Consider the following 15,238-nt stretch of genomic DNA (forward strand, 5'->3'; position numbering starts at 1 on the left):
CAGGGTAAGTTTAAATGCCACATATCTCTGTTATGTGGGTTTCTCTGCTGGCTCAGACGATAAAGAATCTGCCTGCAATGCGGGAGACCCGGGTTCAATCCCTGGATTGAGAAGATGTGCTGGAGAAGGGAATGGCAACCCACTCCAGTATTCTTGCCTGGGAAATCCCATGGACATGGGTTTCTTCACTGTTTTCGTGGAGGGATAGATTTCTTCCCTCCACTGGGCACCAGTTTCTTAATTCATGTTTTTCTTCATTCTTTTGACTTTTCCATTTTTATTAAGGTAAAAATATACATAATAAAACAATTTACCATTTTAACAATTCTTTTTTTTTTTCTTTTTTTTTTTTTGTTTTCTTCGCTTCACGAATTTGCGTGTCATCCTTGCGCAGGGGCCATGCTAATCTTCTCTGTATCGTTCCAATTTTAGTATATGTGCTGCCGAAGCGAGCACCATTTTAACAATTCTTAACACTATAATTCAGGTACATAAACTACATTTCCATTGTTGTACAAACTTGTCCACTCTCCATCTGCTGGATTCCTCATAACTAATTTCATCTCTGTTACCATTAAACAGTTACTCCCAGTTACTCCTCCCCCAAGTCCCTTGGAAACATCATTCAACTTTCTTTGTCTAAGGACATCATATAAGTAAAATCCATCATTCTAAGGATATCATATAAGGAAAATCATACAGAATGTGTTTTTGGAGTCTGGCTTGTTTCACATAGCATAACACTTTCAAAATTAACACATATTGTAGCATGTGTCAGATAATTTCATTCCTTTTTAAGGCATAATAATGTTGTGTAATCATGTACAACAATTTTTTATCCATTTATTTGTCAATGGATATTTGGATTGTTTCCATTTCTTGATTTTTGTAAGTAATGCTAGTAAGACATTATTCAAGTCACTGCCTTCAATTATGGAGAGGCTATACACCTAGGTAGGGATTACTCACTCATAAAGTAATCCTATTTTTAATTATTTGCAGAACTCCTAGACTCTTTCTCACCACAGCTGCACCATTTTATTTTATTTTATTGCACCATTCTACATGCCTAGCAAGAACATAGAAAGGTCCCAATTTTAACATCCTCACAAACACTTTGTAGTTTGGTGCATCTGAATATTACATCAGAGGTGATCGATATGCACAATGCACACGTGCACAATGATGAAAATATTTTTTTTACCACATATTAAAATGTGGTAAAAATGAAGACATTTTGAAAATGAAATGCTGAGTGTGCTTTCTCCCCAGATATAAAGCAGTGTGTCCAGGGCCCAGCTCAAGAGCATCCAAACAGGGAGAAAAATCACTGCCTCCCCAAAGTTGTGACCTTCCTGGTCTTTGATGATTTTCTGGGGATGTCACTGGCTGGCATGACTCTGTGCTTCTGTGGCATCACAGGTGGGGTTTTGTGGGTCTTTGTGAAGCACCGAGGCACCCCCATCGTCAAGGCCAATATCCGGGCTTTCAGCTATGTCCTGTTTATCTCCCTCCTCCTGTGCTTCCTCTGCTCCTTACTCTTCATCGGTCATCCCAAAACAGCCATCTGCATCCTCCAACAGATCACATTTGGAACTTCCCTGATAGCTCAGTTGGTAAAGAATCCACCTGCAATGCAGGAGAACCCCGGTTCAATTCCTGGGTTGGGAAGATCCACTGGAGAAGGGAATGGCAACTCACTCCAGTATTCTTGGGCTTCCCTTGTGGCTCAGCTAGTAAAGAATCCACCTGCAATGTGGGAGACCTGGGTTTGATCCCTGGCTTGGGAAGATCCCCTGGAGAAGGGAAAAGTGACCCACTCCAGTATTCTGGCCTGGAGAATTCCATGGACTGTATAGTACTTGGGGTCATAAAGAGTCGGACACGACTGAGTGGCTTTCACTTCACTTCACTCATTGTGACTGTTGCCACTGTTTTGGCCAAAACCCTGACTGTGATCCTGGTATTCAAGACCAAGAAACCAGAAACAATCATGAGACAATTGCTGGTAAGAGGAGCTGCTAACTATGTCATTCCCATGTGCTCCCTTATCCAGGTGATTATCTGTGGAGTCTGCTGGAAATCTCTCTCCCTTTCCTTGAGATGGACACTCATTCTGAGCACAAGGAGCTCCTCACTGTGTGCAACAAGGGCTCAATCACTGCCTTCTACTGTGTCCTTGGATACCTGGGCTCCATAGCTCTGGGGACCTTCTCCTTGGCTTTCCTGGCCATGAACCTGCCTGACACCTTCAATGAAGCCAAGTTCCTGACCCTCAGCACGCTGGTGTTCTGCAGTGCCTGGGTCACTTTTCTCCCTGTCTACCACAGCACCAAGGGCAAGGTCATGGTGGCCATGGAGATCTTCTCCATCTTGGCCTCCAGTTCTGGGCTCCTAGGCTGCACCTTTGCCCCAAAGTGTTATTCTGTGCTTCCCAGGTGGTGCTAGTGGTAAAGAACCTGCCTGCCAATGCAGGAGACCCTGGTTTGATCCCTGGGTCAGGAAGATCCCCTGGAGGAGGGCAGGCAAACCACTCCAGTATTCTTGTCTGCAGAATTCCGTGGACAGAGGAGCCTGATGGGCTACAGTCCATGGGGTTGCAAAGAGTCAGACATGAATGAAATGACTGAGCATGCACGCACTCTATGTTATTCTCTTAAAACCTGAGAAGAGCGCCTATGAGAGGTTTGAGGATTAAAATAAATTCTCAGGGAAATAAGCTTTCAGGTTTTATCTCATAAGTCTCTATCACCATTTTGGCCTTCAACAATAAACCACTCATAAAAATAATATGTTTATTCATTCAAATGTTAGAAACCATCAAACCTGCTTTACCTCTATTTATCAAGGGATTCTCCCCTCTCTAAGAGTCTTTGTGTACAACTACCCTCAGTCATCAAGACTCACAGAAAGGCATTCTACCTCAGATTAAGGACTTTCCTCAAAACTTTTGCTATTGATCCATTTCTTCCATCATTAAGTTAAGTACACAGTAAGCACATCCTTATTGTTCCAGCCACTCCCCTATCCCACAAAGGTTCATTTACAACTAAATACTATTCAGAATACCCTCTACTGTACCTTTCCTATTTTGTTTCTTAAACTGACAGTGTAAAAATTTATATTTTTTAAATTAATTTTTTATTGGAGTATAGTTGAACTTCTGGATGGAGCAGAAGGTCCGGGGATAAAGTAAGCTGGCAGACATGTGATGAACAGCTGACTTCTGTCCACCCAGCATCTGCGTCCCCGGCACTTTTTAGGATGATGTTTTACTTTCCATCACTGGCCCCCACCTCCTTAAACAAAGCGATGAGCATGTGACCCAAGGTAGACCAATTCAACTTCCTCTTCTAGGAATCTTACTCAAGTGGAGACACGAAAGTGCGGAAGGAAATGGGAGTTGTGCAAATCAATGACACACTCTGCAGAAGTGGTTCATGAGTCCCCATTCGGAAGCTCCTCTGGTTTCTCTCCTCCTAGTCCCTCATATGTGGGCTGCACTGGGAACGTGGTGAGAGCTAAAGGGTACCTCACTCGGGCCCCAGTGATCAGCACTGGAGCCTGAAGGAGACTGGGTCGCAAGAAGAAGGAGCTGCCCCATTATCAGAAGTGGGACCTGAGGTCAGGGCTGGCCCGGCAATGCGAATGACCTGAGGGAGAGTGTCATAGTGCTGGCCCATGGTCAGGGAGGGTCCAAGAGCCTGGGACAGACTGAGCCTGTAGCGCAGTGAGTGGATGGTCCCCTAGTAAACGGTCCCAGGAGGGAGAGTGCATCAGTCATGGTTGAATTCAAGAAACAGAGCCACCAGGAGCGGCCTTAGCCACTAGGAGCCACTATACGTACATATATATTCTATTCTATATATGTGTAGGCTATATGGGTTTGCTGGGCTTCCCTAATAGCTTGGTTGGTAAAAAATCTGCCTGCAATGCAGGAGACCCCGGTTCAATCCCTGGATCAGGAAGATCCCCTGGAGAAGGGAAAGGCTACCCACTCCAGTATTCTTGTGCTTCCCTTGTGGCTCAGCTGGTAAAGAATCTGCCTGCAATGTGAGAGACCTGGGTTTGATCCTTGGGTTGGGATGATCCCCTGGAGAAGGGAAAGGCTACCCACTCCAATATTCTGACCTAGAGAATTTCATGGATCGTATAATCCATGCGGTCGCAAAGAGTCAGACATGACTGAGCGACTTTCACTTCACTTTTCATATGGGTTTGCTACAGAGATGTGACGGTATGTAATTGTGACAGCTGGTTAAGCATCCTCTGGATGTCCATAGGGCTGTTGTCTTTGCATTGGATATTCCAGCTTGAAATCCACAGGGCAGCCAACTGGCAAGGGAAGATGGATGTAAAATGCGGAAGAACGAGGACACAGTGAAACCCGTCAGCACATGCTGGAGCCTGCGAGGACAGACCAAAACCCTCATCAGTTCTGCTCACCTCTGACGGTGATAGTATTCCTGCCGTCACAAACTACCACTAATGCAGTGGCTGCAAACAACAGAAATTTATTCTCTTACAATTCTGGAGGCTAGAAGTCCAAAAGGAGTCTTAACGGGTCTAAAATCAAGGCTTCCACAGGACTGGTTCTTTCTGAATTTTCCCAGGAAGAAGCTGTGTCCTGTCTCTTTCAGCTTCCAGTGGCTGTCAGCATTCCTTGCCTGGTGACTGTGTCACTCCACTCTCTGCCTCCACAGTCACATGGCCTTCTCCTCTTTTGTTTCCAATTTCCCTCAGCCTCTCTCTTTGAAGGATACTTATGATTATATCAGGCTGCTTCCCCTCACTCTGGATTATTTTCCCATTTCACAATTTTTTAAATTAACTAATTAATTAATTGGCTGCATCAGGTCTTAGTTGTGGCATGTGGGATCTAGTTCCCTGACCAGGGATGGAACCTGGGCTCCCTGCATTGGGAGCTCAGGGTCTTAGCCACTGGATCACCAGGGAAGTCCCATCAACATTGTTAATCACATCCGAAAATCCCTTTGCTTTACAAGGTAACATTCACAGTGATTGGGAGGTGGCTAGGGCTTCCCAGGTGGTAAAGAACCCACCTGCCAATGCAGGAGATATAAGAGATGTGGGTTTGATCCCTGGCTCGGGAAGATCCCCTAGAGAAGGGAATGGCAACCCACTCCAGTATTCTTGCCTGGAGAATTCCATGGATAGAGGAGCCTGTCAGGCTATACTTCATGGGATTGCAAAGAGTAGGACACAATTGAAGCAATTTAGCACGCATCATGCAAGAAGCAAGTATTCACCTATCACAAGTAGTAAAAAGAAGAAAGGCAACTATAACTCTTGGCCTCAAATCTGCGTGATGCAAATAATGATAGAATTATTAACACAGGAATGTCAATAAGAAGTGAAAACAGCCTGAGGGAGAAGAGTTTAAATTGAGATATGTCATAGATGATATGAGGGACTGATGGGACATCCATATGAACATGCCTGGGGGTGGGGGTGGTAAGTAGAAGCTTTGGAAAAGCATCTAACCTGAAGATCAAGATTTGAGAGCATCTGCAGAGATGTGATAGAGGAAGAGTATAAAGACTTTAAAGGTAGGACTTAAGACACTTAACAGTTCTATCCTAGGTGTCTAGCATAGCATCTGGCCTGTAGAAGATACTCAACAAATGTTCACTGAATGAACGGATGAAAGGAAGAACCCAGAGGAGAATGGCAGGGACAGGTAGAGAGTATGGATGAAGGAGTGAACTTTGGCTGGAAGGAGAAAGCTTTCTTCTTTGAAACAAGAGGTAATAACAGGGGGAGGAGACAGCCTATGCAAACTAATTTTGAAACATGATATATTGCAGGATCTCACTTTGGACCGTTCAGGGATTATCAACATGGAAGGTGAAGTCATCAGTGAGAAATGTGACTGGGATTGGATGGAGGTTTGAGGAAAGCAAACCCTAAAATGTCAGAACTTGAAAGGACCTTGGAGGGTATCTACCCCACAACCCTCATTTTACAGATAAGGCTTAGACAAAGGAATAAATCTGCTTAGGTCATCAAGCCAAATAGAGTTTGGTTCAATTCATGCAATAAATATATATTGGATGCTGACTCTCTGCCAGGCAGAGCCCACACCAGGTATGGGAAGTATGGTAGAGAACAAGGCAGACAGAAGCCCAGTCTCACTGAGCTTTTAGGATAGTGGGGAAGACAAAGAAATCAATGGGGTGCAAAACACTACGGTGGGAAAAGCTTAGCTTGCTTAGGGGAGCATGAGGGTCAACCAAAAATGAAGAGTGCAGTTGGCGAGCTGAATACCAGCCCAGCTGAGAGTAGACACTGTCTTGGCTGTTAACCTGGGTAAGTTTATACATTTATAAATATAAATTTATATTTATTGAATATAAATATCCAGTCTCCTTGGATATTTATAATTCCAAGGAGAAGAAAAGAAGGCAACTCTCAGGACCTTGACTCTGGTTCCAACATTCCTTTGTACTTGGCTCTTTTCTTCCCATTTCCCCAGGCAGGCCACAGCACAGGACAGGGCACTCCTCAGTACATGAAGTGGTCAACTGGCAGACTAAATCCTGCCCCTCTAAGCAGACGAGCAAACAGGAAAAGAACTCAAACGTTTTGTTCTACTTGTCCAAGGGCACCCAGGATTAAAGAAGCTGACAGAGCAGGGATTAGCTTCTTGAAGAAAATGAGGTCTGCAATGAAATTTGACGTCCACAACAGGCAAGATGAACGGAGAGGGCAGCTTGTTTTGTTCTGCTCCTTTAATATGTCATCACATCTCTCTTAAGGCCAGTTGTGCTAGAAGCCAATAATAACTTAAGGCAATTACGTTTTGGAAAAGAACAAATTTAAAAAGTGTGAAAAAGCATAGACCGCTTATCTAGCTTGAAGTTAAACAACTCAATTCCTATGACTTCTCTCATGAAATTCTCCCTAGTCCCTCATTTTACCTATTCTTAGAACACACCTCTGCCTTCTCCAGGGTACGCCCTCTCGTAAGAGTTCGACAAATCTCCAGGGTACATACTCATTTCAAAGGGGCATCTCTCAAAGGGGCTTTGAGGAAAGAAAGCTGGAAGCCTGCTCAGTCCACCTAGGAAATATTTTCTTCAGCTGTTGTCACTGTTGCTACAACATGGCATTGCTAGGAGCCCAGCGGTCCACACCCATCCCCGAGCTAGCACAGAAACTTCTCTGGGTATCAGAGGGCGTAACAGAAGAAGTGTTATGTTCAGCTGTGGGCGGGTCATGCCACCCGTAGGCCTCAGCCTCAGAGCCTGTCAAGCTGGAATAGGAGCAAGCCTCCATCTGCATGCAGATGAAGAAACCTGAACTCTCTGCAACTCTTTCTCTTAAGGAGATGAGTTTAGTTTCCCAAGGAAGAGGTTTAAAATACTGGAGGGACTTCAGAACAAATACTGGGGGGGACTTGAAAGAGAGAGAGGTTGAGAGAGAGTGACAATGCAAGGGGATCCCCCTCTTCAGAAGGCCTAAAATGGTGAGACTTCCTCACATCCTCTTGCTAGTCCTAGTGAAAGATAAAGGAGAGCTTCCCAACCAATGGGCCTTGACATACTGGCTGCTGTCAGTGGATGAGAAGTGGGCAAGAATTTTTGATCTTAGGACTTGGGGCAATCAAACAGGGCTTGGGGGAGCCAGAGACCCCAGGCCAGTCACCACCAGCGGCTAGCAGACTAGATAAGGGGTTTTTTGTTGTTGTTGTTTTGTTTTCTTCAGAAGACAGAGCCTGTAGAACAAAATCTGGAATTTTGCCCTACAGTCTTCATGGGCAGCCAGCACTCAGGGCACTTCCGGCCCTACTGTTCCACTGCTTCCTGATGAGTGTTCCCAAGGAAGTGGTCCACCACTAAGACGGGCATTTGAAGGAAGTTCGGGGAGAGAGTGAGGTGGAGAACTGCTGGGGGCACAGTGCCAGGTACCAGACTCAACTCTGTATCTTCACATGTCACATACTTAACATCTGATACACCCTTTTCAGTTGCACAGAAGTTAGCCACATATGACCACATGTGTGTCCTGCAAATTGTCACATTATCATGATTTCAAAATACTGTGTTTGACATGAAAAGGTTCGTTTGGTATTGAAACTCATTTGTGTCATTGCAAGATATTTCATCATAGTGTTTATCAATGAGAGAAAATGAAAAGCTGTTGGACTCTAAATATATTTTCAACTGTTGTAAATTTGGGGATGGCTGTACAACACAACCTGTATTTATCACTTACTCATGGGAACAAAGTTGCTTGTCAATGGTGACCTGGAAGCATTCCAAGAGTCATCACTAAAATCTTGATAGGGAATCACGTGTAATCCATTCAAGCACGATAGCAGATGTAAAATGTTACATTGAAGGAAGCAACCTCAAGATTTTATGAAACACTTTTTAAAACAGTCAACTGGTAAGTTTGACATGAATATTTAATGTTTTCTTGAAGAGCTGACTCATTTGAAAAGACCCTGATGCTGGGAAAGATTGAGGGCAGGAGAAGAAGGGGACGACAAAGGATGAGATGGTTGGATGGCATCGCCAACACAATGGACATGGGTTTGGGTGGACTCTGGGAGTTGGTGATGGACAGGGAGGCCTGGTGTGCTGCGGTTCATGGGGTCGCAAAGAGTCGGACATGACTGAGCGACTGAACTGAACTAAATTTTTCTATTTATTTTCCTTATCATAATTATATGATATAAAAAACTAATGAATGTTGTCAATGAGTCCCATATAGACACCCACAAATTCCTTCCAGTTTACCCCCAGGTGCCATACAAATGTTATCACTTTACATCTGTGTCATGAAGTGCAAGAGTTGGGAAACACTGAGATAAAGTCATGTTAAGATAAGAAAAAGAGGAACTTCTATGGTGGTCCAGTGGCTAAGACTCCGCACTCCCAATGCAGAAGGCCAGGGTTCGAACCTTGGTCAGGGAACTAGATCCTTCATGTCACGACTAAGAGTTAACATGCTGCAACTAAAAAAAAAAAAAAAAAAAGATCTCACATGCCACAACTAAGACCTGGCACAGCCAAATAAATAAATAAGGACTTCCTTGGTGGTCCAGCAGCTAAGACTCTGTGCTCCCAATGTAGGGGACCTGGGTTTGATCTCTGGTCAGGGAACTTGATCCCACATGCTGCAATTGAGACCTGGTACAGCCAAATAAATAATTTTTTTAAACAGAAAAGAATAAAGAGTGTTGCTTAAAAAACCACTTTGTTAATCAGGAATCATTTAGTTGTAAGTGGTAGAAGTTCAACTCAAACTAGCCTGAGCCAAATAAGCAACGGGGATGGGGAAGTACCTTTGTTGACTCAAGAACCAAAAATGCATAAATGGCAGGGATGGAGTTGGCCTTAGTGATGACTGGCCAAAGGGACACAAATACCATTAGCTGTCTATTGCTCACTACCTCCATTTCTCATTGCTGCTTCTCTTGGAATGTTTACTTTTCTACCTCTTGCTGTCAGCTAGATAAGCTAGATCTACTGGGGTAATAACCCTCAAATCTCAGTGGCTTAAAATAACAAATACTCATTTCTCACTCTTGTTTCATATCTGTCATGAGTTGGCGGGCTCTCTGCTCATGATTATCGCTCATGGACCCAGTGTGATGGAAAGAGAAAGCTCCAGAGTCCTACCATCAGTAACTAAGTGCTCTGGTCTAGAAGTGACATATCATTACCATTGTCTTAGTCAGCTTGGGCAGCTCTAACACAATACCATTGACTGGGTAGCTTAACAGAAATGTATTTCTCACAGTTCTAGGGGCTGGGGAGTCCAAGTTCAAGGTGCCACCTAATTTAGTTGCTGATGAGAATTCTCTTCTTGGCTTGCAGATGGCCTCCTTCTCACTGTGTCCTTACATGGGATGGAGAGAGAGAGTCTCTCTCTCTCTTTTTTTTAGGCCACACCTGCATGTGCAATGTTAGTGTTGTTGTTGTTGTTTAGTTGCTCAGTCATCTAACTCTTTGTGACCCCATGAACTGTAGCCTACCAGGGTCCTCTGTTCATGGGATTCTCCAGGCAGGAATACTGGAGTGGGTTGCCATTTCCTCCTCCAGGGGATCTTCCTGACTCAGGGGTGGAACCTGGGTCTCCTGTGTCTCCTGCGTTGGCAGATGGATTCTTTACCACTAGCACCACATGGAAAGCCCCATGTGTGGCATGTGGGATGTTAGTTCCCAGACCAGGAATGGAAGTCACCTGCAGTGGAAGCATGGAGTCTTAACCTGGACCACCAGGGAAGTCCCAAGAGCATCTCTCTTGTGCCTCTTATTTTCTTCTTCCTTTTAGTCATTCCTTACTTTGCCCTTAATTTTATTTTTTCATGTCTCCTCTTATAAGGGCACTAATCCTATTCATAAGAGCTCTGCTCTCATGACCTAATGACCTCCCAAAGGCCCTGCCATCTAATACCATCACACTGGGGATTAAGGCCTCAATATATGAATTTTGAGGTGACACAAACATTCAGTACATAGTCAGTCAGTCAGTTCAGTCGTTCAGTCGTGTTCAGCTCTTTGCGACCCCATGAACCGCAGCACACCAGGCCTCCCTGTCCATCACCAACTCCCAGAGTCCACCCAAACCCATGTCCATTGTGTCGGCGATGCCATCCAACCATCTCATCCTCTGTCATCCCTTTCTCCTCCTGCCCTCAATCTTTCCCAGCATCAGTGTCTTTTCAAATGAGTCAGCTCTTCGCATCAGGTGGCCAAAGTATTGGAGTTTCAGCTTCAACATCAGTCCTTCCAATGAACACCCAGGACTGATCTCCTTTAGGATGAACTGGTTGGATCTCCTTGCAGTTCAAGGGACTCTCAAGAGTCTTCTCCAACACCACAGTTCAAAAGCATCAATTCTTCGGTGCTCAGCCTTCTTTATAGTCCAACTCTCACATACATACATGACCACTGGAAAAACCACAGCCTTGACTAGGTGGACCTTTGTTAACAAAGTGACGTCTCTGCTTCTTAATATGCTGTCTAGGTTGGTCATAACTTTCCTTCCATTGAGTATGCATCTTTTAATTTCATGGCTGCAGTCACCATCTGCAGTGATTTGGAGCCCAGAAAAATAAAGTCACCCACTATTTCCACTGTTTCCCCATCTATTTGCCATGAAGTAATGGGACCAGATGCCATGATCTTAGTTTTCTAAATGTTGAGCTTTAAGCCAAATTTTTCACTCTCCTCTTTCACTTTCATCAAGAGGCTCTTTAGTTCCTCTTCACTTTCTGCCATAAGAGTGGTGTCATCTGCATATCTGAGGTTATTGATATTTCTCCCGGCAATCTTGATTCCAGCTTGTGCCAGCCCCGCGTTTCTCATGATGTACTCTGCATATAAGTTAAATAAGCAGGGTGACAATATACAACCTTGACGTACTCCTTTCCCGATTTGGAACTAGTCTGTTTTTCCATGTCCAGTTCTAACTGTTGCTTCCTGACCTGCATACAGATTTCTCAAGAGGCAGGTCAGGTGGTCTGGTATTCCCGTCTCTTTCAGAATTTTCCACAGTTTGTAACTACTCACAACTCACTTGGCCCCACCTAACCTCAAAGAGGCCAAGAAGTAAAATCCTACCATGTGCCACAGAGAACCAGAAAAACTCAGTTAATGACACTAATGTTTACAACATTGGTTTACAAGGTACATGTTAAAGAGTGGGTAGTTAGAGCTTACAAAGAATAATGACATGAGTAAGTAATTTCTCAGGATTATTGTACCTGACCTTAGAAAATCCAGTAGGAAAAATGCTAATTATTAAACTAGATCAAGTCTGGGTTAGTTATTCACAGTGCATGAATTCTTTAATTTACAAAAGGATTCAGCTTAGAATCTCCTTAAAACTTTGATTTCTTTTAACACAGCTAAATGTTTATTTAGAGATAATTTACTAAAGAACTCTGCAACCCTTGTGTTGAAACTTAGGTTAACTCTTATTGCAAACCTTTGAATTCTTACTGTACATCACCTATCTCAGTGTTTCTAGCACATAACATATAAATGAAACCATAGGTTCTCTAGGGTGAGTTGTAGAGAGTTTGTGGTTAGCTACACTCGAGAAGACTTAAAGGCACAGTACAATAAAAACTGTGACATTAATTATACAGAGTAAGAACTCCACAAGACCGTGACAAGAGGAATCTCTTCCTCCAGATATAAAGTGCCCCCTTTTCTCTTCAGAAGTGGCTGGTGGGATTTTCCAAGGAGACTCACTAGTTGACACGTTTACACATTAAAATGAATAACAAAGACCTGGGAAGAAACTTTATTCCCACACCAAAGTTGTTATAACAGTAACCCAATATTTGCATACAGCCATGCCTGTCCTCAAGGCGACGCCCCACACTGCCATGGAACAAAGGCAAAGAGCACGCTTTGGGTCCTATTATCTTTGCCAATGGGCCTCAAAATTATCAGCAACCAAGGCACAGCCAAGTTTTGCTACCTCTGGCATGGCAAGTTGAATGAAGCATTCGATCTCCCTGCACACAAACTTTCAATCACCCCTTGGGGATGCTGCTCAGCTAATGTTAAGCACTGGGCCAGCAAAGTTGGAGGCCTCCAAAAATAGTAGAAAACTTGGCACCAGTCCTCATGGAATTGGCATTCCACTTAAGACAGATGTGGTATTAAGAAAAATTGTACAAATCATTATATTGTGCACCTGGAACTAACATAGCACAGTTCTCTTTTTAAAACTCTCTATGAGGCAAGAGGCAATGGCCATGACACTAAGGACCCAAAAATGAAGAGGAAATGCTGGAGGTAGTATAAGTGAATAAACTATACTAAAAAGTGATTCCTGAGGAAACGCTGGAGGTAGTATAAGTGAATAACTCTACTAGAAAGTGATTCCTGCACATAACCTTATGATAATATATATTACATGGTGTTGAAACTGTCTGAAAGATTTTCATTACAAGTATGAAAAAACATAGCCTTCAACTACATGGACAACACTACTAACCCACAGGGAACACAAGAACCGCCACCACCCTGTTGCCTCATTCTCCATCCAGTGAACTTGACTGCTTTGTCCTGCGTGTATCTGGAAGATGATGCTGCATGTATGGGTCAAATTAAACAAGAAAATCAATGGAAGTTCCTTCCTGGGAAAAAATAACAATTTTGGGGGGCGCTGCTGAGGTACTAGGAGAATCCTGATATCAGAAGATACAAAATGTCTGAGGTTCATTCATCACTTTAGTTAGTAATTCATTCACAAACATTTATGAACACCCATTAATTGCTAAGTCATGTGCTGGACACTGGATAAGACAGATGTGGTCTCTGCCCTTATAGAGCTCACATCCTGGTAAGGAAGACAAGTACACTGTCTTTTCTCTGGGGGATGGAGACAGCCCACAGCAGGTGACCTTATCAGTGCTGACCAGAAAATTCCAGGCTGGGTGATGAAGATTACATTTCTGCTGAAGGTCAAAACTACAATATGTTAGGTATTAAATCTAGGCTTGCTATCATGGGCCTTCAGTACAGTGACACCATTTTGGGCCTGGAGCTTTCCTTTGTTTTAACAAGGTAGTGGAGAGCCTTGCGGGCCCTGGAATTAGAACTTGGACTTTACCCTAATGGCAGTAGGAATGGGAATGAGGTTTTTGTTTGTTTGTTTTAATTTTTCATAGCATAGTTTCTTTACAATGTTGTCTTAATTTCTGCTATACAGCAAATTATGACCTTAGTCGTGTCCAACTCTTTGAGACCCCATGGACTGTAGCCTGCCAGGCTCCTCTGTCTGTGGGATTTCCCAGGCAAGAATACTGGAGTGTGTTGCCATTCCCTTCTCCAGGGGATCTTCCCAACCCAGGGATCGAACCTGCGCCTCCCATGTCTCCTTCATTGCAGGCAGATTCTTTACCCACTGAGCCATCAGGGAAGCCCATGTGTATGTATATCCCCTCTTTTGGGGGATTTCCTTCCCATTTGGGTCAATACAGAGCATTGAATAAAGTTCCCTGTGCTATACAGTAGGTTTTCGTTAGTTATTTATTTTATACATAGTAGTATATATATGTTAATCCCAATTTCCCAGTTCATCCCACCCCATCTTCCTCCCTTGGTTTCCATACGTTCATTCTCTATGTCTGTGTCTCTATTTCTGATTTGCAAATAGATTCGTTTGTACCACGTTTGTAAATTCCACATATATGTGTTAATATATATTTATTTTTCTCTCTCCGACTTACTTCACTCTGTATGACAGTCTTCAGATCCATCCATGTCTTTACAAATGACCCAATTTCATTCCTTTTTATGGCTGAGTAATATTCCATTGTATATAGGTACCACATCTTCTTTATCCATTCCTCTGTTGATGGACATTTAGGTTGCTTCCATGTCCTGGCTATTGTAAATAGTGCTGCAGTGAACATTGGGGTACAAATACCTTTTTAAATTATGGAGTGAGTTTTTCTAAAGACAAATGGCTCCTTCTTCTCCACCATGTGCCACAGCCATGCATCTGACAGGCTTGTATTCTGTGGCTAAGAATCATATATTTCCACCTAAGTTTTATGGCACAATAACTTACAAGACAGAGAAGGAGTCTTTGCTGTGCACCTCTGTAGCACAGACTTTCCACACTCAATGATGTCTGACTCTCCTCGCCTTCCAGGCACATAGCAAATTATACTTATCCATCCATCATGAACTTGGTCAGGGCCACATGACAAGTTTGGCCAGTGGTTTGCAGGCTGAAGTGATATGTATCACTTCTGGAAGAGAGTATTTAATTGCTTGTGCAAGATCCTTAAACTCTCTCTCTTCTCATGTTACATCAGCTAAGTTTAAAACAACCAGATGTTTAAGAGGATACAATTATCGGATGGCAAAGTCACCATCAGCCTGGATGGAATAGTTACACAGAGGTATAATTGCACTAGGAAGTCCCTCAGACCTACCTTGGACATGAGGGACAAATACATCTCTGTTGAATTAAGGCAGTAACATTGGGAGTTATTTACCATATCATAACCTAGAATATCCTCAACTAATTGTCCTGACAAACTTGGAGGCACAGGAGGAGGCAGGTGGCCAGCTTTAACTAAATTGTCCATTCTTCTCCTCTGCCTAAGAAACAGCTAACACCCTTCCCTCCTCCCTGCATCTTTTTTTCTAATAGATTATCTATCACACACAGACACTCTCCCTCCATTTCCCATCTATACCCACTATACAAACTTCCTCATGTTAAATTGTTC

The 15,238-nt window shown here is 43.4% G+C and overlaps 1 non-coding gene across 1 annotated transcript; it reads right to left on the reverse strand.

Moving 5' to 3' along the window:
- Nucleotides 1–349: 349 nt before the first annotated feature.
- Nucleotides 350–456, reverse strand: LOC122436101. Its single transcript, XR_006267872.1, has one exon. It is a non-coding gene; the product is annotated as a U6 spliceosomal RNA (small nuclear RNA).
- Between the last annotated feature and the right edge of the window lie 14,782 nt (nt 457–15,238).

Source organism: Cervus canadensis, chromosome X (genome assembly GCF_019320065.1).
Source record: "Cervus canadensis isolate Bull #8, Minnesota chromosome X, ASM1932006v1, whole genome shotgun sequence".
NCBI lineage: Eukaryota > Metazoa > Chordata > Mammalia > Artiodactyla > Cervidae > Cervus > Cervus canadensis.